The sequence below is a fragment of the Cherax quadricarinatus genome, chromosome 87 (genome assembly GCF_038502225.1).
Source record: "Cherax quadricarinatus isolate ZL_2023a chromosome 87, ASM3850222v1, whole genome shotgun sequence".
Taxonomy (NCBI): domain Eukaryota; kingdom Metazoa; phylum Arthropoda; class Malacostraca; order Decapoda; family Parastacidae; genus Cherax; species Cherax quadricarinatus.
Window position 1 is genome coordinate 15,376,698 of NC_091378.1, and position 26,940 is coordinate 15,403,637.

Here is a 26,940-nt window from a genome sequence, read left to right on the forward strand (position 1 = left end):
AGTCACCTTCACCCACTACAGTCACCTTCACCCACTACAGTCACCTTCAACCACTACAGTCACCTTCACCCACTACAGTCACCTTCACCCACTACAGTCACCTTCACCCACTACAGTCACCTTCACCCACTACAGTCACCTTCACCCACTACAGTCACCTTCACTCACTACAGTCACCTTCACCCACTACAGTCACCTTCACCCACTACAGTCACCTTCACCCACTACAGTCACCTTCACCCACTACAGTCACCTTCAACCACTACAGTCACCTTCAACCACTACAGTCACCTTCACCCAGTCACTTTCACCCACTACAATCACCTTCAGTGACTACAGTCACCTTCACCCACTACAGTCACCTTCACCCACTACAGTCACCTTCACCCACTACAGTCACCTTCACCCACTACAATCACCTTCACCCACTACATTCACCTTCACCCACTACAGTCACCTTCACCCACTACAGTCACCTTCACCCACTACAGTCACCTTCACCCACTACAGTCACCTTCAACCACTACAGTCACCTTCAACCACTACAGTCACCTTCAACCGCTACAGTCACCTTCACCCAGTCACTTTCACCCACTACAATCACCTTCAGTGACTACAGGCGCCTTCACCCACTACAGCCATCTTCACGCACTACAATCACCTTCACTCACTAATGCCATCTTCACTCACTATCATCTTCACTCACTACCGTTACCTCCAGTTACTACTGTCACCTTCACTCAATACTGTCCCCTTCAGCTACTGTCACCTTCACCATCTACTCTCACCTTCAGCTACTACTGTCGCTTTTACCCATTACTGTCACCTTCAGAAACTCCTGTCACCCATTACAGTCATCTTCGTTCACTACAGTACTCTTCATTCACTACAGTCACCTTCAAGTACTACAGTCACCTTCAAGTACTACAGTCACCTTCGCACACTACAGTCACCTTCACTCACTACAGTCACCTTCACCTACTACAGTCACTTTCACTCACTGCACCCTCACTCACAACAGTCACCTTCACTCACTGCAGTCACCCTCACTCACTACAGTCACCCTCACTACAGTCACCCTCACTCACTACAGTCACCTTCACTCACTGCAGTCACCCTCACTCACTAGTCACCTTCACTCACTACAGTCACCCTCACTCACTACAGCCACCTTCACTCACTACAGTTGTAGACAGCCTGTGCTGCACCTACAACCACTACAGTCACCTTCAACTACTACAGTCACCTTCACCCACTACTGTCCGCTTTACCTACTAGAGTCACTTTCACTCACTGTCACCTTCACCCACTAGAGTCACCTTCACTCACTAGAGTCGCCTTCACTCACTAGAGTCGCCTTCACTCACTAGAGTCGCCTTCACTCACTAGTCACCTTCACTCACTAGAGTCACCTTCACTCACTAGAGTCACCTTCACTCACTAGAGTCACCTTCACTCACTAGTCACCTTCGCTTACTAGTCACCTTCGCTCAGAGTCACCTTCACTCACTAGAGTCACCTTCACTCACTAGTCACCTTTACTCACTAGTCACCTTCACTCACTAGTCACCTTCACTCACTAGAGTCACCTTCACTCACTAGAGTCACCTTCACTCACTAGTCACCTTTACTCACTAGTCACCCCACTCACTCCCTCACCTTCCACTCACCCCACTCCACACTCACCTTCCCTACCTCTGTTGTACTCACCCCTACTCCCACCTTCCACTACCTCCATGCATCACCTTCATATGCCTACTCACTTGCTCACCTTCCACTTGCCTCCTCACCTTGCCAGCTCATGCTCCTCACCTTGCTACTCACCTCACCTTCACTTCACCTCTTCCTTGCTAATTCCAGTGCCCTCACCTTCCCACTGACCTACCACCTTCTGCTCCCACTCATGCTCCCACTGCATCATTCCTCACCTTCTCACCTCCGTTCACCTTCACTCCTCCTCCACCTTCCCTCCACTCCACTCCACCTTCACCTTCTTATCCTCCACCCTCCTCCTTCACCTTCCTCCTCCACCTTCCTCCTTCCTCCTTCCTCACCTTCCTCCTCCCTCCTCACCTTTCACTCCACCTCCCCTTCACCTTCCTCCTCCCCACCTTCCACCTTCCACCTCCTCCTTCACCTTCCACTCCACCCCCTCGCCTTCCTCCTCCATACCTTCCTTCACTCCTCCTGTACCTTCACCCTCCTCCCTTCCACCTTCACCCCTCACCCTTCCTCCCCTTCCTCACCCCTTCACCTTCACCTCTCCTCCACTCTACCTTCCTCCTCCCCACCTTCCCACTACCTCCACCTTCCTCCACTCCTACTCACCCCTTCCTCATCCTTCCTCTTCACTCCCACCTTCCCCTTGCTCATCCTTCCTCACCCCTTCCTCACCCCTTCCTCCTCCCTTCACCTTCCTCACCCCACCCCCTCACCTTCCTCAACCCTCCTGTGTCCATTACCTCACCCCATCCCTCCCACCCCACTTCCCACCTTCCTCCTGACTCGCCTTCCCTCCCTCCACTGCACCTTCCACTCACCCCCTCCATTCACCTTCCCTCCTCCTCACCTTCCTCCTCCTCCCACCTTCCTCATTTTAACCTCACCCTCCTCACCTTCCTCACCTCACCTTCCCTCCTCCTCCTCCAGTCACCTTCACTCGCCTTCACTCACTCCACTCACCCCACTCACCTTCACTCACTCCTCACCTTCACTCACTCCACTCACCTTCACTCACCCCACTCACTCCACTCGCCTTCACTCACTCCACTCACCTTCACTCACTCCACTCACCTTCACTCACTCCTGGCACTGATACCCCTGGTAGCCACTCACATCAAGTTTCCACTTGACGAGCTTCACTAATTACCTCTGACGCCCAGCTCATAACTTATCAAAGACTCTCCCTAACTGCATAATTAATACTCATTACCTACATCTATTATATTATTAAGATATATTTTACCAGAAATTTTAATGCAGTTTACTGACCAATGTAAATAAGAAAATTATATAGATGCAAAGACAAGAAAATATATTTTTTTTACAGGTTTTTAATTTTGTTTCAGAAATTATTCAGTTCTGGAAGAAATTAAGTCTTTTTAGTTACTCTCTTTTTGTTTATACAATAATTTTAAATGGTTAAGAGTTCATAACTTTATCTACAAGTTACGTTGAGGATTTTTACGTCAACGATGTCATTATGTTGTACGAATTTGTTCTAAACTCAGGTCATTCTAGGAATGAATGATCTCCGAGCGATGTTCTTGGGAAGGGTACAACTATAGTTGCTGTTTGCTACCCGTCTTGTTGTGTAGAAGTTGTCTTCTCACTGTCTGTGAAGTGGAATCGAGTGTGGTGGCCTTGCACTTAACAGTATGTGGTGGCCTTTCACTTAACAGCATGTGGTGGCCTTGTACTTAACAGCATGACCACCCACATGCTTCAGGTACTGAAGGCTCTGCCGAAATGACAGATCTGTCCTGGCCGAGATCAGACGACAAATGAGTAATCTTGCTCTGTTCTTTATTCTGTAAAGACTTCGTAGATGAGATGAGGGCAGGCAGTCCAAGATAGTGGAGCATACTCAAGGTGTGACTATACTTGTACCTCGTATAGAGTCCTACTGGCTCTAATGTCGAGTCGATACGAGATACATCACAATGCTTTTCTTGCAAGATTTACTACATGGTTCTTCATAGTCAGCTTGGAATCAAATTTTACTCCAATGATATCGACCTCATTCCTGGGATTTCAACAATCTCCCTTTCATTCCATAGCTCCAGCATTCATTATGGTGCCTAAAGACCATCAACATTTGTGTTTTGCCTGGAGCAAATGTAGGCAGCCATCGTTAATATAATTGTTAAGTGATAATTGATGTATCTAATAACAGCTGGTTTTTCTCTTGGTCAAGTAAATGTGAGTACAGTCGTCTACATATGCATGGGATTCTGGGAAGAGTTGAAGCTTATTGAAGTAGACATTCCATATTATTATTATTATTATAATCAAGGGGGAAGCGCTAAACCCGGAGGATTATACAGCGCCTGGGGGGGGGGGATGTGGAAGGCATTCAGGCTTAATTCGGGGAACTGGAGCACAGATCCAATTCCCTAAATCAAGAGCCCCTCACCAACATCAAGGAACCTTCCTTGAGGGGAGACATTCCATAACAATGGCCCAGGCACACTTTCCTGTGGAACTCTTGTACCATTATAGTGTTTTGTTGACTCTGTCACATTGAGAACCATCTTAGAGATCTACCTTGAAGGCTGTCACTTAGGATGCATAGTGCAGAGTCAGTGACTCCCAGTGCTTGTAATTTTTTTTTTTTATATTTTATTTAAAACAGTGCGATACAAATAGCAGAAATATATTAAAAGATACACGACAAAAGCTTACTGCACTAGAATTTCACTTAACCCGAAACCTAATATTGATACCATACTGCACAGTGGTAATATTGATACCATACTGCACAGTGGTAATATTGATACCATACTGCACAGTGGTAATATTGATACCATACTGCACAGTGGTAATATTGATACCATACTGCACAGTGGTAATATTGATACCATACTGCACAGTGGTAATATTGATACCATACTGCACAGTGGTAATATTGATACCATACTGCACAGTGGTAATATTGATACCATACTGCACAGTGGTAATATTGATACCATACTGCACAGTGGTAATATTGATACCATACTGCACAGTGGTAATATTGATACCATACTGCACAGTGGTAATATTGATACCATACTGCACAGTGGTAATATTGATACCATACTGCACAGTGGTAATATTGATACCATACTGCACAGTGGTAATATTGATACCATACTGCACAGTGGTAATATTGATACCATACTGCACAGTGGTAATATTGATACCATACTGCACAGTGGTAATATTGATACCATACTGCACAGTGGTAATATTGATACCATACTGCACAGTGGTAATATTGATACCATACTGCACAGTGGTAATATTGATACCATACTGCACAGTGGTAATATTGATACCATACTGCACAGTGGTAATATTGATACCATACTGCACAGTGGTAATACACACACACAACACACTGTATATTACAATGGTAATACACTCTCACACACAACACACCGTATATTACAGTGAATATACACTCACACTCAACACTATACATTACAGTGATATTGTTTTATTTGTTAAAGAACATCTCTAACAAGGTTACTTATACAAAACATCAAACACTGGAAATTATAAAGATTGTACAATAAAAGAAGAGATATAAAAAAAAACTAAACACGCACAATGACACACATACACAAGCACACATAGGTGAGGTTTCTGCCTGTCAACACACACGTATGAGAGACTAAATCTAAGATCTCAGGTGCTTAACAGAGCACCACGATACTCAAACATTAATTTAGGCGATTATCACAAGATCTTAACATACATAGGTATTTAGGATACAAAGAAGGAAACGGGATAATACTAAAAGTCACAATAAAAACATCCAATATAACAAAACAAAACTACGATGTGAAATTTTACATCTCAGCGGAACTAAGAAAAAATGATGCAAGTAGTTACATGTAATATAATATTACTGAAAAGCACACTGTAACACAGCATAAAATATAACAAAATAAGAACCAGTAGCTTATGCTAGGAAAAACTTTTTTTTTTTTTTTTTTTTTTTTTTTTTTTTTTTTTTTTTTTTTTTTTTTTTTTTTTATAAACATTACACTTGAATCAAAATCATTAAAGACACCTATAACATATTTGAGTCATTGAAAATTTTCATCATAAAGTCCTTGAAATGATTTATGCATGATAAATGATAATATGCAATCGTAGTACAACACATTTCTAAATGATAACTTTTTAGTTCCTGAAACCCTCGGGGCAATAACCATATTGCCCATAGATATCAAAACTCAATTATACATCCTTATAAACAGCACTCCATGCTCACACCCAAGTCTAGGAAAATAGCCCGTTGTGTCCCCTTACCCATTTTGCAAATCCCATAAATCCCTTAATGTGAAATTTCGATAACCCTCACTAAAATCTCTCTCCCATCTCCCTCCATACACCCCTTTATTCCTACACTGTGTCCTATAAAAAGTTGCTGCCAACGCATTAATTCTTGCACGCACGTCCGCCTCCCTCATAGCCCACATCATGTATATATAATCCGTAATCATATACCCAATCGCATTCTCAACCCTTTTATTCACCCCAGTTATATCTAAACTTAAAACCCTCAAGACCTGCAAACCCCCTCCCCCCACTAACCTTAAAACCTTACCCATCCAAACCCTTATAAGTTCAATACAATCGCAAAAATACACCGTATGATAAATAGTCGCCAATCCTCCACAATCCTTGCATTCCCCATCCTCTCGTATTCTCTTATAGAATAAAACCATTCCTGACGGCAATATTCCATGTAAAAATCTATACATAACTTCTCTGACTTTAGGTTTTAAACGCAATTTGTTTAAACGCCCCCAAATATTACGCCAATCATACATCGGATATACTCCTTCTACCGCCGCTACCAAAGCCTTACCATCTGCCCTATCAAGATTTCTCAATTTAATATGTAAAGGATCCCTCACGTTTATAAATACCCGTAACATTGCCTCACCTATCATGAACTCCCTACCCCCCCACCACCGTCGCATATCCTGATGTATTCTATGAAGACCGTCTCCTTTCACCCCTCCCTCCCGCTTATAACTATGTTTTAAATACATACTTATTATCCTCTTTTCGACATCTATAAGACCCAGCCCTCCACGGCCAACCGGGAGTGTGACAACCGCTCTACTTAACCATTCGCTCCCTGTTCCCCAAATGAATCTAAAAACACTTTTTTGTAGCCTTTTTAACTCACAACGAAGTATCGGAAATATTACCGTAACATGCCATAGTTTACTATATAATAGCACATTCGTTGTAATCACCCTTTGTTGCAAACTTAAATTAGCAGCTCTTAAACCACTGAGGCGCTTCAGAACACTGTCAACGATACGCACGGAATTTATTTGCTGTGCTAACTTGAAATCATTTACATAAACGATCCCACATATCTTTATTTGGTCCACCCTTTTCCACCTTTCAGCAACCATTCCGTCCTCACGTGACCCTTTTCCAAGATTCATATACTTTGTTTTCCCCATGTTGATCGTCATGCCAGTAGCTTTTTCAAAAACTTTCACTAACGTTTCTACCCGAATCAAATCCATGTTTTCTCTCACCAAAATCGTCGTATCGTCGACATATCCAACAATGCCCGCTCCCCCATCCCTTACATTACCCATCCCCTTTGCTTCCAATAAAACCCTTATCCCTCTATAAAAGGGATCTTGAAAACAAGCAAAAAAAATTTGTGAAAGGGGACAACCTTGACGCAAACCCCTTCCCATCTGAATTCGATCTCCCAACCTCCCATTCACCTGCACACGCAAGGTTGCCTCCTGATACATTAATTTGGCCCATGATATAATTTCCGCACCAAACCCCTGCCATCTCATGATCTTCCATAACGTCTCCCGTTCCACACTATCATATGCCGCCTCCCAATCTATAGCCAATACCCCCCCCTTTCCTAATCTTACTCTTTCTTCAATAAAACTTCTAATCATACCGTGACCTTCATACATAGACCTGCCCGGCACCCCATATTGTCCCTTGTCAATCACTCTGCCCAGGACTTTTTTTATTCTGTTAGCCAAGATCCTTCCAAAAATTTTATAGTCACCACATAATAACGAGATTGCACGATAATCTTTAACCGTTAATGGCTCGCCTTTAGGAACTAGGACGACCACAGCCAACCTTTGTTGTTCCCCTAAAACCCCATCCCGCTTCATTATATTGAATAAACGTACCAAAAACCCCTTTAAAACGTTCCAATTTTGAAGATAAAAGTCGCTGGGCAACCCATCAATTCCTGGCGCCTTACCCAATTGCGCCCCAGATAAAGCCTCCCAAGTCTCACACTCCGTTATCGGCCCTCCCAACATCAAACGATCATGCTCCTCCAGCTCACACTGCACAAACCTACCGATTGACTGCAATGCAATTTCACTTATTCCAACACTTTGCGTTTTCAATTTAACCCATGCATCTATATACCCACTCATACCCTCCGTCGTCGTCAACTCCTGATTCACTCTATACCCCTGCATACCTACCTGAACATTCAACCCCATTAACTCCATTGCTTTGCGACGTCTGTGTTGATTCCTCAACACACACGCCGACGGCCGATCTCCCCACAAAACCTCTTCGATTCCACCCTTAAGCCTTTCCCCATCAAACCTTTCGTTTTGTAAATTTCGTAGTTGCTCCTTAATTCTTTCAATTTCTATAACAGGATAATTAGCATTCGCTTGTACATAGCAGTCGCGCAACTGCCCCTCTAAATATCGTTGGAAACCGTATTGTAACTGACTATATCTCACTCCTTGACTAATATAATATTCCTTAATTCGCTTTTTGGCTATCGTTTCCCACCAATTAACCAAATCCACATCTCTAGGTGCTTCAACCACAAGGCGTTCCCACATATGCCCAAAAGACAAAAGACTTTCCTCCCTCTTCAATAACTTTACATTTAATTTCCAAAAAGATGGACCCCTTCTAGGCACACCCTCAATATCTACATCCATTACAACTCCTCTATGATCCGAAAAAACCACATTTATCACATTCACTCTCCGCACTGTAACCGCACTAGACACGTACATTCTATCCAATCTCGCCGCATAATCTCGTCTAATAAAAGTATGCTCCACCATGCCACCCCCCCCACACACATCCATTAAACCCACACTCGTCAATAAATCTCCCAGGAATCCCAAGCAACAACCTGCTCCTCGAGGCTCCACATCTTTTCGTCGTATTACACAATTCCAGTCGCCCCCTATTATCGCTACATTTGGTAAACTACGTAGATAATATACTAATACATCTTGTACAAAATGAGTTTTAAGTCGTACATCTCCCTCGGCCGGCCCATATACACATACAAAACTTATGTGTGCTCTACCCCATAAACCATCCACCCTAATCACTCTCCCCTCCCCCCTTTCACTATGGCGTACTACAAACGGGCTATTTTCCTTTACCAGAATGGCGACGCCTCCTTTTAACCTCGTCGCATATTCCATATACACATCATAACCATCCATTTCTAACTCATATCCAATTCTGTAATTGTGTTCTTGGATAAATACCACATCCACATCTAGACGCACCAAAAATTCATTAAACCACTTTCGCTTCCGCTCAGATCTCAAACCGTTAATATTTATTGTCAAAACCTTAAAGTCAATTAATGGGGTTTTCCTTTCGTTCTAGGTATAGACTTTTCACTTATACATTTTACACCACCTCTATCCCTCCCCCCTTTTTTGGGAACCACCTTGATAAACCCTTGTTTCGTGGATTCTCTGTTCCCTGTCCTCTGTACATCCGCCCAAGACTTTTTTCCTGGCCTTTGGGCAGGAGTAAGCACGTCGTCTGAGTCTGATGGGGTCGCAGTTCGCTTTCGCGTCCTACCCTCCACCTGCATTGGGATTTCTTTAGTACTATCGTGATGCACCTCCACTTCTGCTACATTTACCGTCATACCATGCGACACACTAGACTCAATGCTTCCATCCGTCGCCTCACCATGATGTTCAACCGATCCCAAAATTGCACCTGGATCCTCCACATGGTTGACGATCGACTCGTCTAACAAAACATCCAGTGCCTTCACTAAAGACGCCGCTACATCCTCTTCCCCCATAGTGGGCAGAGTCTCTTCCAATACTTTATTTATGTCCAGTGACGGTGATTCTTCTCGCTGTTTTGCATCCTCCAAAGCATTCTCCTGCGCTTTTTCTACCTCTTCACTCCAAGATGTCCGTTGTCGAGACGGGTGAGCATAAGACTGTTCTCGTCCCTCAACTTCCTCGACTTCTTCCGGTTGTTGCTGTTGCGATATTTGGAGATTCCCACGACGCTTACCACACTGTGCCGCTATGTGGTCATACGACCCACACAGCCGACACGTACGACGTTGCCCCGCATATGTCACATATACTTGAGTTCGAAATGCTTGCAGCATAATATAGGACGGTATGGGGTGGCGTAAGGTCATTTTGACTGAATATGTTCCCTCCAAACTTCCAGCATAAGGTCCAGCGGCCCACCGACCTGCAGAGGCCATATGAACCGTACCATAATTACGTAGTTCATCTTTTATAACAAAATCAGTCGCTTCAAAAGGCACATTCTTGATTTTTACCCATGTGTAGTATCTTGATACATCATGAAGACGTACTGATACAGCTGAATTGACGGCTATAATGGTCTCTTGATACTTATCCACCACTGCTTCGTAGACATTTGCTGACGTCATTTTAACGAAAATCCGTGTCGTCCCATTAAGTGCTACACCACATATCTCTTCATTTGCGATACCGTAGGTATCACGGATAATCGCCGGTAGTAACAAATCCATCGTGGCTCCCGTGACAGCCCCACGGGTCAACTCAACGCAAACAGTGTTGATGCGCCTGTTGCTATGCAGCGCCATGTTGGAAAATGAGCAGCACACGTCCTCACTACTCAATGACTGTTGACGAACTGGTGTAGCTCGCCTGAAACAGCAGAGGGGTGCAGAGCACAACCGCACTCTACCGTGGTCAGGCAGCGAATGAGTGCTTGTAATTTTGCCAAGAATTCCTGGTGGCATACTCTGCCAAAAGTCCCAACTACGACCAGCGTTACTACACAGCTGATCTTGGATTCATCCATTGACTGGTGCCAGAGGCAGAGTAACGTTTTCTTAAGTCATAGTGACTGTTACAAAGAAGCAGGTATTATTATAAACATGGGGAAGCGCTAAACCCGTAGGATTATACAGCGCCTGTGGGGGGGGAATGGAAGGTATTCAGGCTCAATTCAGGGAACTGGAGCACAGATCCAATTCCCGAGATCAAGAGCCCCTCACCAGCGTCAAGGAACCTCCCTTGAGGGGAAAGAAGCAGGTAGCGGTCACAAAGAAGCAGGTAGCGGTCACAAAGAAGCAGGTGGTAATCGAGAAAAGCTGTCATCTGCCGTGATATTATTATCTCAAAAATCTTGCCAGTAATTGACAGGAGTGACACTGGTCTATAATTACTGATTTCTGCTGCTCTTCTTTTTGTGAACTGGGATTACATTTGGATCTTTCCCCAGAAAAGTCCCTCTCACTCCTAGTTCAGTTCCTCTAACATCTCTCTTAATCTATCTCTTCTTCCCGTCTTGCATATCTCAGTTATAATAAACAAGAACTCAGAAGTAATTAATATGGTGAGTGTGAGGGAAAAGTAGGTGTAAGTGGGGTTAAGGTTGTTCGGGCAACCAGGAACCATTAGCGAGTTACGTTGCGCGCGCACACACACCCCCCCCCTCTCTGGCGGGCTGGGGCAAAACTAGTTCCTGGTGTCCGATTTGTTAAAGTTTCTACTCCTGGTAATATTGACCTTACCTGGTGTGGATTGAAGTTTGGAGAATCACTTCGCCTCCACTCTTCTCCTAATCAGGTAGGGTGATCTACCAGGAGTATTACTGTTTGTTCTTTTCTAGTGTTTGCTGGTTACCAGTAATGATTTTGGCATTTATCATTCTTTTTCTTTCTTAAATGTTATATTATCATGACTATGGGTAACCAGTTTTATTTTCTCTTATTTGTCAGCTCTGTTCCTGGCGTGGTCTTCCAGGATAGACGCCAGATAAAGGGGCAAGACGTATGTTAATAATACTTATTAACATTATTCTACAACTACCGGCCCTTACCTATTCTACTTGTGCTCCATCCAAGTGGTAGGAGATTCCAGAACATCGGATTACCATCTGCCCAGGATAACCTACATAAATAACATCAGAGGAACTATCCAGGGCCATACCTACTCCTACCCAACTACAAGAACTGAAGGCCATTTTTTTTTTTATTATATTTAAATTTTAAGTAAAATTCTCAAAAATCATTTTTCTTGTTTTTCCTAAATCATTTCTTTATTTATTTTTCCATTAGTTTCTTTTGTTCAGTTGGAAGGCGTTCCACTGACAGTGAGACAGAACACATAACGAGGGATGGTTAGAGGTTCCCCTTCCCACAAAGCGGCCTCTACCTACACTATTTTTAAATCACTTTTGAAATGAAGCATCACTAGTTGTTTTTCTCTCAGCTCTTGTGAGTTTATGGCATTTGTTTTATTTTGATACGGGTGTTGTTCAGGTTTGAATATATTTAGATAAGCATTTGATGTTTTGTTTCTAATTTATTACTTGTTCTATAGAGTGTAAGAAGTAGCAAATATCGTTCAGATGTACTACTTGTACTCTCAGGAATGTTAAAGATTTATACTGTAAATCTGTGTCAGAGGAAGCAGTTAGGAACAGAGAATTTACATAACAATGATGCTGATTGTTGGAGGAACTACAAAGAACAACAACATGAGGCAGTAATAAATAAAAATTTGAATGATTTAACTTTACGGAGTACCATATTAAAAAAATATATATTAATTAACGCTCCGTATATAATGTCATTTTCCGTGTAGTATACTGAAAGCGGACGTGTATTATTCCCTGAAAGTGAACGCGTTTTATTCCTGTAAGTCAGGCAGTGTCCAGGACAGGAGCAGATGAGAGGTGTGTTTAGTTCAGTACGTGTTGGAAGGCCGCTGGGTGAAGTAGTCATGGGTTGGTGTTAGTCTGAGTAGGTAATTTTGATAATTGTTTTAGTGAATACCATAGGTGTTTAAGTGCTCTCGTGTTTATTTGTAAGCCCTAGTATGCAGGGGCCTTTGTTTTGGAGAGTATTTAACGTTTCCACTGTAGGCTAAGTAGCCTGCAGAAAGGGGGGTGTCATGGAGCCTCCCTGTTCATAAATGTTCATTTATTTTGTTTAACTCATTAGTAGCAGTGAGCTAATGTGAACTGGAGTAGTTATAAGTCGTATAAGTTACTATTAATATAGATATATTTTTATATAGGCGAGTTGTCCTTCCTTCCTAATAATAATAATTAATAGTTTAATATACGAGTACATGCTGGCTCAAGGTTCGCTGTGTTTTCAGAGTAATTTTATAACCCCTAGACAGCAGTGTGAGCAGCCTTTAGGAGTCGGGAACATTTTATTTAAGTTAGGACATCAAAATCGTAACACGTAGTCAGTCAGATTCACCTATAGGTGAGGTAGGAATATAGAAGGGTGGTATGACTTGACTTGTGAGGGAAAAGCTCATTAGAAAAGGGTAGTGAAAGTACAAATGTATGGTGGTGGTAGTTTGTTGGACAGTTTGCTTGTTCAGGTCGGGTGGGTACCTAGTTCCCCCCCCCACTTTTTTACACGGTGGGGGGTGAGGTGAGCGTCTCCGACATGGCGTCTCCCATCGCATCCGTAAGTATTCGTTCCTGTCTAACCTATTATATTTTGGGATTATTTGTCTTAATGAGAGCATCAATCTTATTTAGGGTTTTAGACTTAAATTTATTCCTCCCTTGTTCTGATTTTACAGCTCTATCATTTTCTTAATCCTCACCATTTCTTTTAAAGGCCGTACGCCTATCGTGTGACTGATTTATCAAGCCTTGTGTAACTATTTTTTCTCTTCTGCATTTTAGCCTTGATCGTCGACTCGGGTCATCCGACTCATGCAGAGATAAGATAAGGGAGAACTGATCTTACAAAGATCTGGAGACGCCGCTACACCTCTCGACCTACACAGGACCCCCCCACTTCACCCATCACCGACCAACCAGTCAGCAACACACCCCTCAAGTAACCTTCTCCCAGTTGTAACTACAGCAGCGTTCATGGTAGTTTTTGACTGGCTAGTTAACTGCTTCAACATTGTGGTCGTCAGAGGATCAACCTATCCTCGGCAGAATATATAAGCGTGTTGGGGGCACCGTCGACTGTCTAGTCACGACCAGCTGTGACCCCCCTCCCCCTCCATCATCAACGGCTTGGAGTTCCAGAACCATTCAAAGCTACGCGCCCAGAACATCGGCACGACACCGTTATACCGTTCATCATTGTGTACATATTAGCTCAGGATCACTATATATTTCACTTTTCTTAAAGTAAGATAATTTCATGTTTGTTTTATATTACTTTATATTACTTTATATTATTTATATTATTACTTTATTTTCATAAGGAGGAGCCAGCCTTGTCAACGAGAATGAAAAAATTGACTTCAAAAGTCAAACTTTTTTTTAGTTACGATGGGAAATGCAGTGAATTTGAGTGTCATAATTTATTGAAACATTTAAACATGCGTCACTGTGTGAAGGACCTGCCTACATAGATCACTAGGCCTACATAGATCAATAGGCCTACTACATTGCTCCTGATTCAACCGTATTAGCAAAACAGTTTTTTAAAGTGGTATAATTTTTATTCCTATCTTTTGAGGTATCTTGTGGAGAGATTTTGATCGAAGAAAATTAATTCTCCCATGTCAATGTCACATTATTACGAAGCAAAATATTACTTTCTTACCTTCTAAATTCAGCTTTATAGCACCACCTTCGGTTCCATTTTGTGCTATGCAGGATATTGTGGCAATTGAAGCACTGCAATGAAATGCTTGTTGACTTCCAGCACAAGACAAGTGAGAGGCTAAGAAAGCCCTCGTCTGTTAGTACAGCAACAAGGCAGGTGAGAGGCTAAGAAAGCCCTCGTCTGTTAGTACAGCAACAAGGCAGGTGAGAGGCTAAGAAAGCCCTCGTCTGTTAGTACAGCAACAAGGTAGGTGAGAGGCTAAGAAAGCCCTCGTCTGTTAGTACAGCAACAAGGCAGGTGAGAGGCTAAGAAAGCCCTCGTCTGTTAGTACAGCAACAAGGCAGGTGAGAGGCTAAGAAAGCCCTCGTCTGTTAGTACAGCAACAAGGCTGGTGAGAGGCTAAGAAAGCCCTCGTCTGTTAGTACAGCAACAAGGCAGGTGATAGGCTAAGAAAGCCCTCGTCTGTTAGTACAGCAACAAGGCTGGTGAGAGGCTAAGAAAGCCCTCGTCTGTTAGAACAGCAACAAGGCAGGTGAGAGGCTAAGAAAGCCCTCGTCTGTTAGTACAGCAACAAGGCTGGTGAGAGGCTAAGAAAGCCCTCGTCTGTTAGTACAGCAACAAGGCAGGTGAGAGGCTAAGAAAGCCCTCGTCTGTTAGTACAGCAACAAGGCTGGTGAGAGGCTAAGAAAGCCCTCGTCTGTTAGTACAGCAACAAGGCTGGTGAGAGGCTAAGAAAGCCCTCGTCTGTTATTACAGCAACAAGGCAGGTGAGAGGCTAAGAAAGCCCTCGTCTGTTAGTACAGCAACAAGGCAGGTGAGAGGCTAAGAAAGCCCTCGTCTGTTAGTACAGCAACAAGGCTGGTGAGAGGCTAAGAAAGCCCTCGTCTGTTAGTACAGCAACAAGGCTTGTGAGAGGCTAAGAAAGCCCTCGTCTGTTAGTACAGCAACAAGGCTGGTGAGAGGCTAAGAAAGCCCTCGTCTGTTAGTACAGCAACAAGGCAGGTGAGAGGCTAAGAAAGCCCTCGTCTGTTAGTACAGCAACAAGGCTGGTGAGAGGCTAAGAAAGCCCTCGTCTGTTAGTACAGCAACAAGGCTGGTGAGAGGCTAAGAAAGCCCTCGTCTGTTATTACAGCAACAAGGCAGGTGAGAGGCTAAGAAAGCCCTCGTCTGTTAGTACAGCAACAAGGCAGGTGAGAGGCTAAGAAAGCCCTCGTCTGTTAGTACAGCAACAAGGCTGGTGAGAGGCTAAGAAAGCCCTCGTCTGTTAGTACAGCAACAAGGCTTGTGAGAGGCTAAGAAAGCCCTCGTCTGTTAGTACAGCAACAAGGCTGGTGAGAGGCTAAGAAAGCCCTCGTCTGTTAGTACAGCAACAAGGCAGGTGAGAGGCTAAGAAAGCCCTCGTCTGTTAGTACAGCAACAAGGCAGGTGAGAGGCTAAGAAAGCCCTCGTCTGTTAGTACAGCAACAAGGCAGGTGAGAGGCTAAGAAAGCCCTCGTCTGTTCGTACAGCAACAAGGCAGGTGAGAGGCTAAGAAAGTCCTCGTCTGTTAGTACAGCAGCAAGGCTGGTGAGAGGCTAAGAAAGCCCTCGTCTGTTCGTACAGCAACAAGGCAGGTGAGAGGCTAAGAAAGCCCTCGTCTGTTCGTACAGCAACAAGGCAGGTGAGAGGCTAAGAAAGCCCTCGTCTGTTAGTACAGCAACAAGGCAGGTGAGAGGCTAAGAAATCCCTCGTCTGTTAGTACAGCAACATGGCAGGTGAGAGGCTAAGAAAGCCCTCGTCTGTTAGTACAGCAAGACACTAAACAGACACCCCAATGGAAATTAATCACGGAACGGGTGGGATTTGAACGCCTGACAAGTGACATTATAGCCTGACATTATAGAATATTAACCAGTCGGTCAGTTGACTGAGTTTTAGGATTCACTCCCCAGGGGTTCGAACCCTACCCGTTCCCTGATTTGTTTACAATCGTGTTATCACGATTTCATAAATCATGAACCCAAATGGAAATTAATTATTCCGTCTGACACTCTCCGGGTACCCTAAGTAATTTACACTTGTGTAGCTGGTAAGATAATTGTATTTAAGTACTTACCTAAATAAACTTACTTAGCGTCGTCTCTAAGACTGCTACACAACTACACACTAAACTAATTACAATTGACACCTTTTATGGGATAAACCTAAGTTTAATTTGTTTCAAATATTAGTAGCTAAATGTGTAGATTATGCCGAGGGATCAATGCCCCCCAAAGTTATACATACACTAATATGCGTAACCTATATCTTCCTCTCTTGCTCTCCTCCCTCAGTATCTCCTGCTTATCTTAGTCCCTAAAACATCTCCCATTATCTCCCTCATCCCCCCTTCGTGCACGACTTATATAACAACTCGGGAGAACAGGTAGCCATGGAATGTTGGCTGGGTGGAGGATTCCCTTCTTCTCAAACGCCCCTCAAGGGAGGTTCCTTGACGCTGGTGAGGGGTTCTTGATCTAGGGAATTGGATCTGTACTCCGGTTCTCTAGTCTTAATACCTTCCCTCCCCCCCCCACATGCGCTGGATAATCCTACGGGTTTAGCGCTCCCTCATGATTATAATAATCCTCAAGTGGCGCCATTTTTAAATTATTATATAGCACCTGAAGCATCACAGTGGTTATTTTCTTTGGTCTTCTGATTACATTTCGGTTATTTTATGGTTATTTTAATAAATTTACTCTATGTAGCTAAATGACATTTTGTATCTGATAGAATTATTTCTGTTGTAATAGAGAAAAGGGGTATAATCCAGATTTACTTTCAAAGGCGAAGCTTAAATATTGTTCTGTAAACATGTGACAGAAGAAGCAGGTTGGAGCAAAGAGTCGGCGTAAATATCAGTGATTGTTAGAGGCACTAGAAGAGGCAACAACTTGAGGCTGCGAGAAATAAAAACATGATTGATTTAACTCAAAGTTCAATGAATCAAATTGTGGGAGATGGGTGAAGTGACTTGATTTAGAAGAATTTCAAGGTTACCTCAACTCCTCTTTACCCACTACCTAGCAGGCAGAGGCACGTGTCGTATTAAATATTAGAGATGATAATTACATTGAATTTGACATCTCGTTACAAATGACTGAAATAAATACATGCATATATTTATGAGTCGGTGTATGGAGGACAGGTGTACATGCATGTGTGGACAGGTGTACATGCATGTGTGGAGGACAGGTGTACATCCAGGGTCACAAGCTGTCCGCAAAATTCTTAGTCGTAGATGGTATTGTTTTCCATGGTGACCTGCTCATAGGGTTCAAAACCATGGCAGACCTTAGGATCCGCTTAGATCCAGCTGAGTGGAAAGCAGAATTCAACGGAGTGGATGTGCCCTTCTGGGGCGTGCGCTTAGGATCCACTACGTGCTACTCTGTCTCAGAGTATGCACAGTGCCTAGAATCGTTGGAAACCGGTGGTTTCTATAGCACATTCTCCCCGGGGTCGGTCTCTTGTCCTGATCGACCTCGTAGTAGAGCTCGTTGCCCGTCACCTGGCCATCAGCGCTTAGTTACCAGTGAAACCCAGTCTGGGGACGCCCAGTCTAACCTTCACTCTAACTCTGACGCTATTGTAGAAACCAGCAGTTGTCAAGCCGCAGTATCCCTGTCGGCAGGCGACTGTCTGACTCGTGTCATGGCATCAGCGAGCAGAGTTACTGCTTGTACAAAGTATGACGTCACTTTGTCAGCTAACTCGCTCACTCCTGTTACGGTGTACGTGAGCAGAGCTTTTGAAGGAGACCATGTGCTGGTTGACAACGACACGTGCCGAGTCAAGGGCCTCTCCCTTGAACCATCCTTGCACACAGTGCAACGTGGTAAGTTGCAAGTCCTTGTTGTCAACATGCACAGTCGAGAATTTCCCCTGCGGAAGAATACCTCACTTGTCGACCTTGTCAGATTCCCTCTCCCGGTGAGAGTGGAGGGTGAAGCCCCAGCTGACTTCCTTGTGAGTGCAGTTCTCCCAGGCGAGTCTGCTGCTGACTCTTCCAACACCCGGCCAGTGCAGGAAGATGATCTAGCTTTGACAGACTATCCTGAAGAGGTCCTAAAACTTCTCCAGGTTCTCAATCGTGCATGTTCTGCAGTTGCACTAGATGGTGAGTCAATGGGTTTGACCCCACTGATCTCTCACCGTATTCCACTTGACAAAGGTACTAAACCCATTTACGTACCTGCGTATCGCTTGCCACATGCGCAAAGAGTCTTCGCCGAAGAACTCATTACACGGATGCTCCGTGATGGAGTTATTGAGGAGTCCACTTCCCCGTGGAATGCTCCCCTTATTCTGGTTCCCAAGAAAGACGGAACCTGGCGCCCTGTTATCGATTACAGGAAACTGAATGCATGTACCATCCCAGACCGCTTCCCGTTGCCAGTCCTGAACGACCTGTTGCAGACATCGGCGATAATAAGGTCTTTTCAACTCTTGATCTTCTTCAAGGGTTCTGGCAGATCCCCCTCGATGATGAGAGCAAAGAGTTGACAGCTTTCTCTACGCCAACTGGTCATTACCAGTTCAGGAGGATGCCCTTCGGCTTGCGCAGAAGCCCAATCACATTTAGTCGTTTGATGACGACAATTTTCCGTACCCTCCTAGGTGGCACGCTCATGGTCTACCTGGATGATCTCATATTCATGTCGCAAGATGTCCCGTCACATCTTGAGAAACTTGACAGGGTATTGGACAGGCTAGCTCAGGCAAACCTTAAGGTAAAGCTCTCCAAATGTCATTTCCTCAGGAAGGAAATAAAATTTCTTGGTCACGTAGTGACTCAGAATGGCATAAAGACGGACGAGTCTAAAATCTCGGCAGTGCAGAAATTCCCCAGACCCATGATGGCGGATGCAGTCCGGTCCTTCATAGGCCTGGCGGGTTTCTACCGCACCTTTATCGCAGGTTTCTCCACCATTGCTGCACCCCTGACACGCTTACTCAAGAAGGATGCCCCTTTTGAGTGGACGTGTGATCAGGAACGAGCTTTTGTCATTCTTAAGAACAAGTTAACATCAGCCCCAACCCTTAGATTCCCTGATTTCACCAAGGCATTTACCTTGACGACTGATGCCAGCAAAGTTGGCATCGGTGCAGTCTTGTCACAGGAATCTAATGGTAAGCAACAGCCTATTGCCTATGCTAGCCGTGTCCTTACTAAAGCGGAAGTCAATTATTCAGTGACAAAGCTAGAAGCTTTAGCCATTGTATGGGCCCTGAGTCATTTTCGGGATATCATCTATCATTATCCTATCAAGATTTACACAGATCATTTGCCCTTATTGGCCCTTTTTGTGAATAAGAACCTCTCGGGAAAGCATGCTCGGTGGTCGCTCACGTTCAATGACTACAACCCTGAAATTTGCTGTGTCCCAGGTAAGCAAAATGTTGTAGCTGATGCCCTGTCGAGGCATATAGCATTCGTGAGTGTCGGCAATTCGTTCTCTGTTGAGGATCTCGAGAGAGCCCAACGACAGGACCACGTGTGGTCTCCAGTCCTTCGTTTCCTGACCAAGGAGGACGTTGACTTACAGGTCAAGTCTCCCGTTCCACTGAAGGATTTGGTGGTCAACCAAGGAGTACTGTGCCGTGTTGCACAGCTGGTGGACCCCTCAGAACCATATACCAACTGGTGATACCGGAGTCCATGATACCAGCTACTCTTAGGTTGATCCACGATGTCCCAGGTGTAGCACACCCCGGGAAGGACCGCAGTATCAAACAGGCACGAATGAAATATTTCTGGCCTAAGATGGCAGCGGACATTGCCAAGCATGTACACCAGTGTGTTGTTTGCCTACAGCACAAGGGTACCATTACAGGTCCTAACCCCATTCTAAAGTATCCCATTACAAAGGAGCCCTGGGAGAGAACTTCTGTCGACCTGTTGACGAACTTCTCGACCTCGGAGAAGGGAAATAAGCACCTGCTTGTAATGGTAGATAACTTGATGCGGTACAGTGAATTAGTACCCATTCCTGATAAAACCGGCTAAACGGTCGCTAGTGCTTTCTGTGAGCATGTTGTTCTTCGTCATACTTGCCCACGTGTCCTTCTGTCAGACAATGGGTCTGAGTTTATAAATGGCATAATGCAGGATCTTTGCTCCAGATTCAACATTCACCAAGCGCCAGTAGCTCCACGCCACCCTGCGAGTAATGGTCTTGCTGAACGTACAAATCGCAAAGTCCTGGAGGTGCTCAGAGTAACCGTTAACCCAAGTTGTACTACATGGGATGAGGCTCTCCCAGATGTTCAGTGTACATTAAATTCCTCCCTCAACAGCTCGATCGGTGAGACACCTCATTTTGCTTTGTATGGCTATGACAAGCGCTTACCATATAAAATTCTGTTTGCTCCACCTAGACCTACTTACGACACTGATAACCCCAGTGTAGTAAAGATGAGGACAACGCAGCTTGTCTTCCAGCGGGTACGAGAGAACCTTATGAAAGCTACTGATAGGTTCACGTCTGAGCGCAATGCCCGCACCAAGGAAAGCAAAGTGGAACCAGGTTGCAAAGTTATGTTGCTCAACCCAGTGCAGACCCCAGGTATGCACAAACTTGTCCCAAAGTTTGTGGGTCCTTACCGTGTCCTATGACAGCTCCGTGGCAATAAGTTCGAGGTGAGGGAGATTGCTACGGGAACTATCAAGGAAGCCCACCTTGATCACATGAAGTATGTGGACCATATGCAGGCTGAAGCAGAGCTGGAGGCGCGTGCGTTGCAACGCCACGATCAGACTAATGCTAGGGACAACCCGTCTATCCCTTCTCCCACTACTACTGGTATGGAAGACGGCCCAGTAAGGCTCCATACTTATGGCCTGCGACCCAGGACAACAGTACATTTCTGTGACATTGACGTACCTACTGACTTGTCTGACTCCTACGCTAGTTATGCTAATTGTTTGCTTGCAGAAATGGGTATAAATGCACACACATTGTATAGCTAGTCGATAATGGAGTTAGGGTGGACAACATCATGTAATTATGTAAATACTTTTAGAAGGGTACCCAGAGTGTAATGAATTCCATGGATATAGTATTATTGTAGGTATGTGCACCCAGTGTTTTTATAACAAAAAAAAAAAAGACTGTATTACGGTCAGGGCAGTGCTGCCCTCTGAGTCACATGTCACACCTTAGGAAATGCTACTGTCAGTCATTGTTTGCAGATGTGAGGGTGCAACAACGTTAGTAGACGAGTGGTCAACTGATGTTCAGCCCTGCGGACAACCTGTATATAGAAGATTTTAGTTCCAGTGCTGACGTCTCCGGACACTCTCCCCGATGAATCAGCGCCGGCAACCCAGTTTTCTCTTCCCCTGGATGGGAGAGTTTTTTTTTGCCTGTTGCATTTTTATGTCCCTTTTGATTTACAAGTGAGCGAAAGCCAGTCCCTCTCTGGGGTAGCTAGTGTAAGTAATTCCTTTATACCTGCGGGCCCACCAGTATTGTCGCGTCGGGACGACGCGAGGTGCGTGGCCGAGCAAATGTAGACAGCCTGTACTGTCAGAACACACAGCCTAGCCGTCTGCTCTGACTAGTTCATATTTCGCGGCATTTAGGTGCTGCCCTCTGTAGGCTCACCCAGGTCAGTGGGAGGCTCAGCCCAGCCGCTCTCACTCCTAGGCCGACCGACTTGATAGACACAAGTGCTCCCCCTCCACGGACTGGCTTGTGGTCACTCCCTCACACTGCCCGTTGTGTACTCACTCCTATCCAATTAAAGCCAAACTAGTCCACGGCCGTATCATTGCTACCTACGCTACCTTCATCGGCACCAAACCGCTGTTCATCAGTAAGAACAGCAATAACATGTCCACCTTCGCTTCTGATCTGAGGAAATATATATATCCTGCTTTAAATCAAATTATATAAAGATTTCCTTCCTAACTAAACTAAATCAGGTTTAGAACAAGTTTTCTGGTCCTGATTTTCTACGAGACAAAGTTTATTAATATCAGGATATTGATACAACTGCAACATTGCAATAGCAACGACACACACTTTGATATTGTTTCTTTAACAGTGTTTCCCCTGACCCAGCAGAGACTGCTGTATATACAACACTGCTACACACTGATTATGATAACAAATAATAATGTACATGGTTATAAATGACCATAATTTTTAATTAAAGGGGTGGATCGGTAAGCCAGCGGAAGGCCTCAGTCAGTTGACCAAAGCTCCAAAGGCGGGTCATCATCTGACTATGACCCGCGTCAGGAAACATTTGTCCTGTTTCCTGACGAACCTAATCTGATTATAACTACTTTTAATAACATCTAACATGAGGTAAATGTTAGTTTAATTTGCCTGAAATATTAGGTACTAAGTATGTACACTTAAATCACTTAAATATGTACACTTAAATCAACGTTAAATAGTAGTATTTATATGATAACCTACATCTTCATTTCTTACTCCCCTTTCCTTCCTTCCTCCCTTTCTCCTTAGTCCCTATAACATCTCCCTTTTTCTCTTTCATCCTCCTTGAGTTCATATCCTAATTACAACAGATAATATCTCGGAAGTAATTAACAAGCACAGGTGAGCGAGAAGAGGTAACCAGGGAGCATAGAGAGTATTAAAGAGGACCTCCGTCCTTCAAAGCGACAACATCCAGTACTGGGCCGCTGCTTAGGTGAGATGGGACATACACAGATGACAGCAAAGAAATGAGCGAGATACTAAAGCCCCAATACAACTCGGTGTTCAGCGAGCCGCTGCACAGACTAAGGGTCGACAATCTAAATGAATTCTTTACCTGGAGTTTACCTGGAGAGAGTTCCGGGGGTCAACGCCCCCGCGGCCCGGTCTGTGACCAGGCCTTCTGGTGGATCAGAGCCTGATCAACCAGGCTGTTGCTGCTGGCTGCACGCAAACCAACGTACGAGCCACAGCCCGGCTGATCCGGAACTGACTTTAGGTGCTTGTCCAGTGCCAGCTTGAAGACTGCCAGGGGTCTGTTGGTAATCCCCCTTATGTGTGCTGGGAGGCAGTTGAACAGTCTCGGGCCCCTGACACTTATTGTATGGTCTCTTAACGTGCTAGTGACACCCCTGCTTTTCATTGGGGGGATGGTGCATCGTCTGCCAAGTCTTTTGCTTTTGTAGTGAGTGATTTTCGTGTGCAAGTTCGGTACTAGTCCCTCTAGGATTTTCCAGGTGTATATAATCATGTATCTCTCCCTCCTGCGTTCCAGGGAATACAGGTTTAGGAACCTCAAGCGCTCCCAATAATTGAGGTGTTTTATCTCCGTTATGCGCGCCGTGAAAGTTCTCTGTACTTTTCTAGGTCGGCAATTTCACCTGCCTTGAAAGGTGCTGTTAGTGTGCAGCAATATTCCAGCCTAGATAGAACAAGTGACCTGAAGAGTGTCATCATGGGCTTGGCCTCCCTAGTTTTGAAGGTTCTCATTATCCATCCTGTCATTTTTCTAGCAGATGCGATTGATACAATGTTATGGTCCTTGAAGGTGAGATCCTCCGACATGATCACTCCCAGGTCTTTGACGTTGGTGTTTCGCTCTATTTTGTGGCCAGAATTTGTTTTGTACTCTGATGAAGATTTAATTTCCTCATGTTTACCATATCTGAGTAATTGAAATTTCTCATCGTTGAACTTCATATTGTTTTCTGCAGCCCACTGAAAGATTTGGTTGATGTCCGCCTGGAGCCTTGCAGTGTCTGCAATGGAAGACACTGTCATGCAGATTCGGGTGTCATCTGCAAAGGAAGACACGGTGCTGTGGCTGACTTCCTTGTCTATGTCGGATATGAGGATGAGGAACAAGATGGGAGCGAGTACTGTGCCTTGTGGAACAGAGCTTTTCACCGTAGCTGCCTCGGACTTTACTCTGTTGACGACTACTCTCTGTGTTCTGTTAGTGAGGAAATTATAGATCCATCGACCGACTTTTCCTGTTATTCCTTTAGCACGCATTTTGTGCGCTATTACGCCATGGTCACACTTGTCGAAGGCTTTTGCAAAGTCTGTATATATTACATCTGCATTTTTTTTGTCTTCTAGTGCATTTAGGACCTTGTCGTAGTGATCCAATAGTTGAGACAGACAGGAGCGACCTGTTCTAAATCCATGTTGCCCTGGGTTGTGTAACTGATGGGTTTCTAGATGGGTGGTGATCTTGCTTCTTAGGACCCTTTCAAAGATTTTTATGATATGGGATGTTAGTGCTATTGGTCTGTAGTTCTTTGCTGTTGCTTTACTGCCCCCTTTGTGGAGTGGGGCTATGTCTGTTGTTTTTAGTAACTGTGGGACGACCCCCGTGTCCATGCTCCCTCTCCATAGGATGGAAAAGGCTCGTGATAGGGGCTTCTTGGAGTTCTTGATGAACACAGAGTTCCATGAGTCTGGCCCTGGGGCAGAGTGCATGGGCATGTCATTTATCGCCTGTTCGAAGTCATTTGGCGTCAGGATAACATCGGATAGACTTGTGTTAATCAAATTTTGTGGCTCTCTCATAAAAAATTCATTTTGATCTTCGACTCTCAGTCTGGTTAGCGGCTTGCTAAAAACTGAGTCATATTGGGACTTGAGTAGCTCACTCATTTCCTTGCTGTCATCTGTGTAGGACCCATCTTGTTTAAGTAGGGGCCCAATACTGGACGTTGTTCTCGATTTTGATTTGGCATAGGAGAAGAAATACCCAAAATTTGGTCATCTCAAAACAATCCGATATTATCCTAACACCAAAAGAATCTGAAAAGACAATAAAATGACATGCCCATGCACTCTGCCCCAGGCTCAGACTTATGGAACTCCGTGTTCATCAAGAACACCAAGAAGCCCCTGTCACGTGCCTTCAGCATTTTATGGAGAGGGAGCATGGACACAGGGGTCGTCCCACACTCGCTAAAACCAACAGACATAGCCCCACTCCACAAAGGTGGCAGTAAAACAATTGCAAAGAACTACAAACCGATAGCACTAACATCCCATATCATGAAAATCTTTGAGAGGGTTCTAAGAAGCAAGATCTCCAACCACCTAGATACCCATCAGTTACACAACCCAGGACAACACGGGTTCAGAGCAGGTCGCTCCTGCCTGTACCAGCTATTGGACCACTATGACAAGGTCCTGGATGCTATACAGGATAAACAAAATACAGATGTAATATACACAGACTTTGCTAAAGCCTTCGACAAGTGTGATCATGGTGTAATAGCACACAAAATGCGTGATAAAGGAATGACAGGAAAAGTTGTTTGATGGGTCTATAACTTCCTTACAAATAGAACACAAGGAGTAATAGTAAACAGAGTAAAGTCTGAGGCAGCTACGGTGAAAAGCTCTGTTCCACAAGGCACAGTAATCGTTCCTATCCTATTCCTCATCCTCCTATCTGCAAGCCACAGCTCCGTGTCTTCCTTTGCGGATGACACCCAGACTGCCATGACAGTGACCTCCATCGAGGACACCACAAGACTTCAAGCAGACGTCAACCAAATCTTCAAATGGGTCACTCAAAACAATATGAAGTTCAATGAAGAGAAATTTCAACTACTCAGATATGGAAAACATGAGGAAATTAAAACTGTATCAGTGTATACAACAAATTCTAACCATACAATAGAGCAAAAAATAATGTGGAAGACCTGGGAGTGATAATATCAGATTATCTCGCCTTCATAGACCACAACAATGTATCTACCTCATCTGCTAGGAAAATGATAGAATGGATAATGAGAACCTTCAAAACTAGGGACGCCAAGCTCATGATTACATGGATGATTCTAGTCAAATCGCGTGTTCTCTCTAGGTTGGAATATTGCTGCACACTAACGGCCCCCTTCAAGGCAGGTGACATTGTTGACCTGGATAGTGTACAAAGAACTTTCACGGCACACACAAGTACGATTTCTGGAGAGATTATCTGGAGAGATTATCTGGAGAGAGTTCCGGGGGTCAACGCCCCCGCGGCCCGGTCTGTGACCAGGCCTCCTTAGGTCAGTGTCCCAGGATGCGACCCACACCAGTCGACTAACACCCAGGTACCCATTTTACTGATGGGGAACATAGACAACAGGTGGAAAGAAACACGTCCAATGTTTCTACTCTGGCTGGGAATCGAACCCAGGCCCTCACCGTGTGAAGCGAGAGCGTTAACCACCAGGCCACCAGAGCCGATAAGGCATCTAAATTACTGGGAACGGTTTTAGTCCCTTGATTTGTATTCCCTGGAACGCAGGCGAGAGAGATACATGATAATATACACTTGGAAACTCCTAGAGGGATTAGTACCAAACTTGCACACGAAAATCACTCCCTATGAAAGCCAAAGACTCGGCAGGAGATGCAACA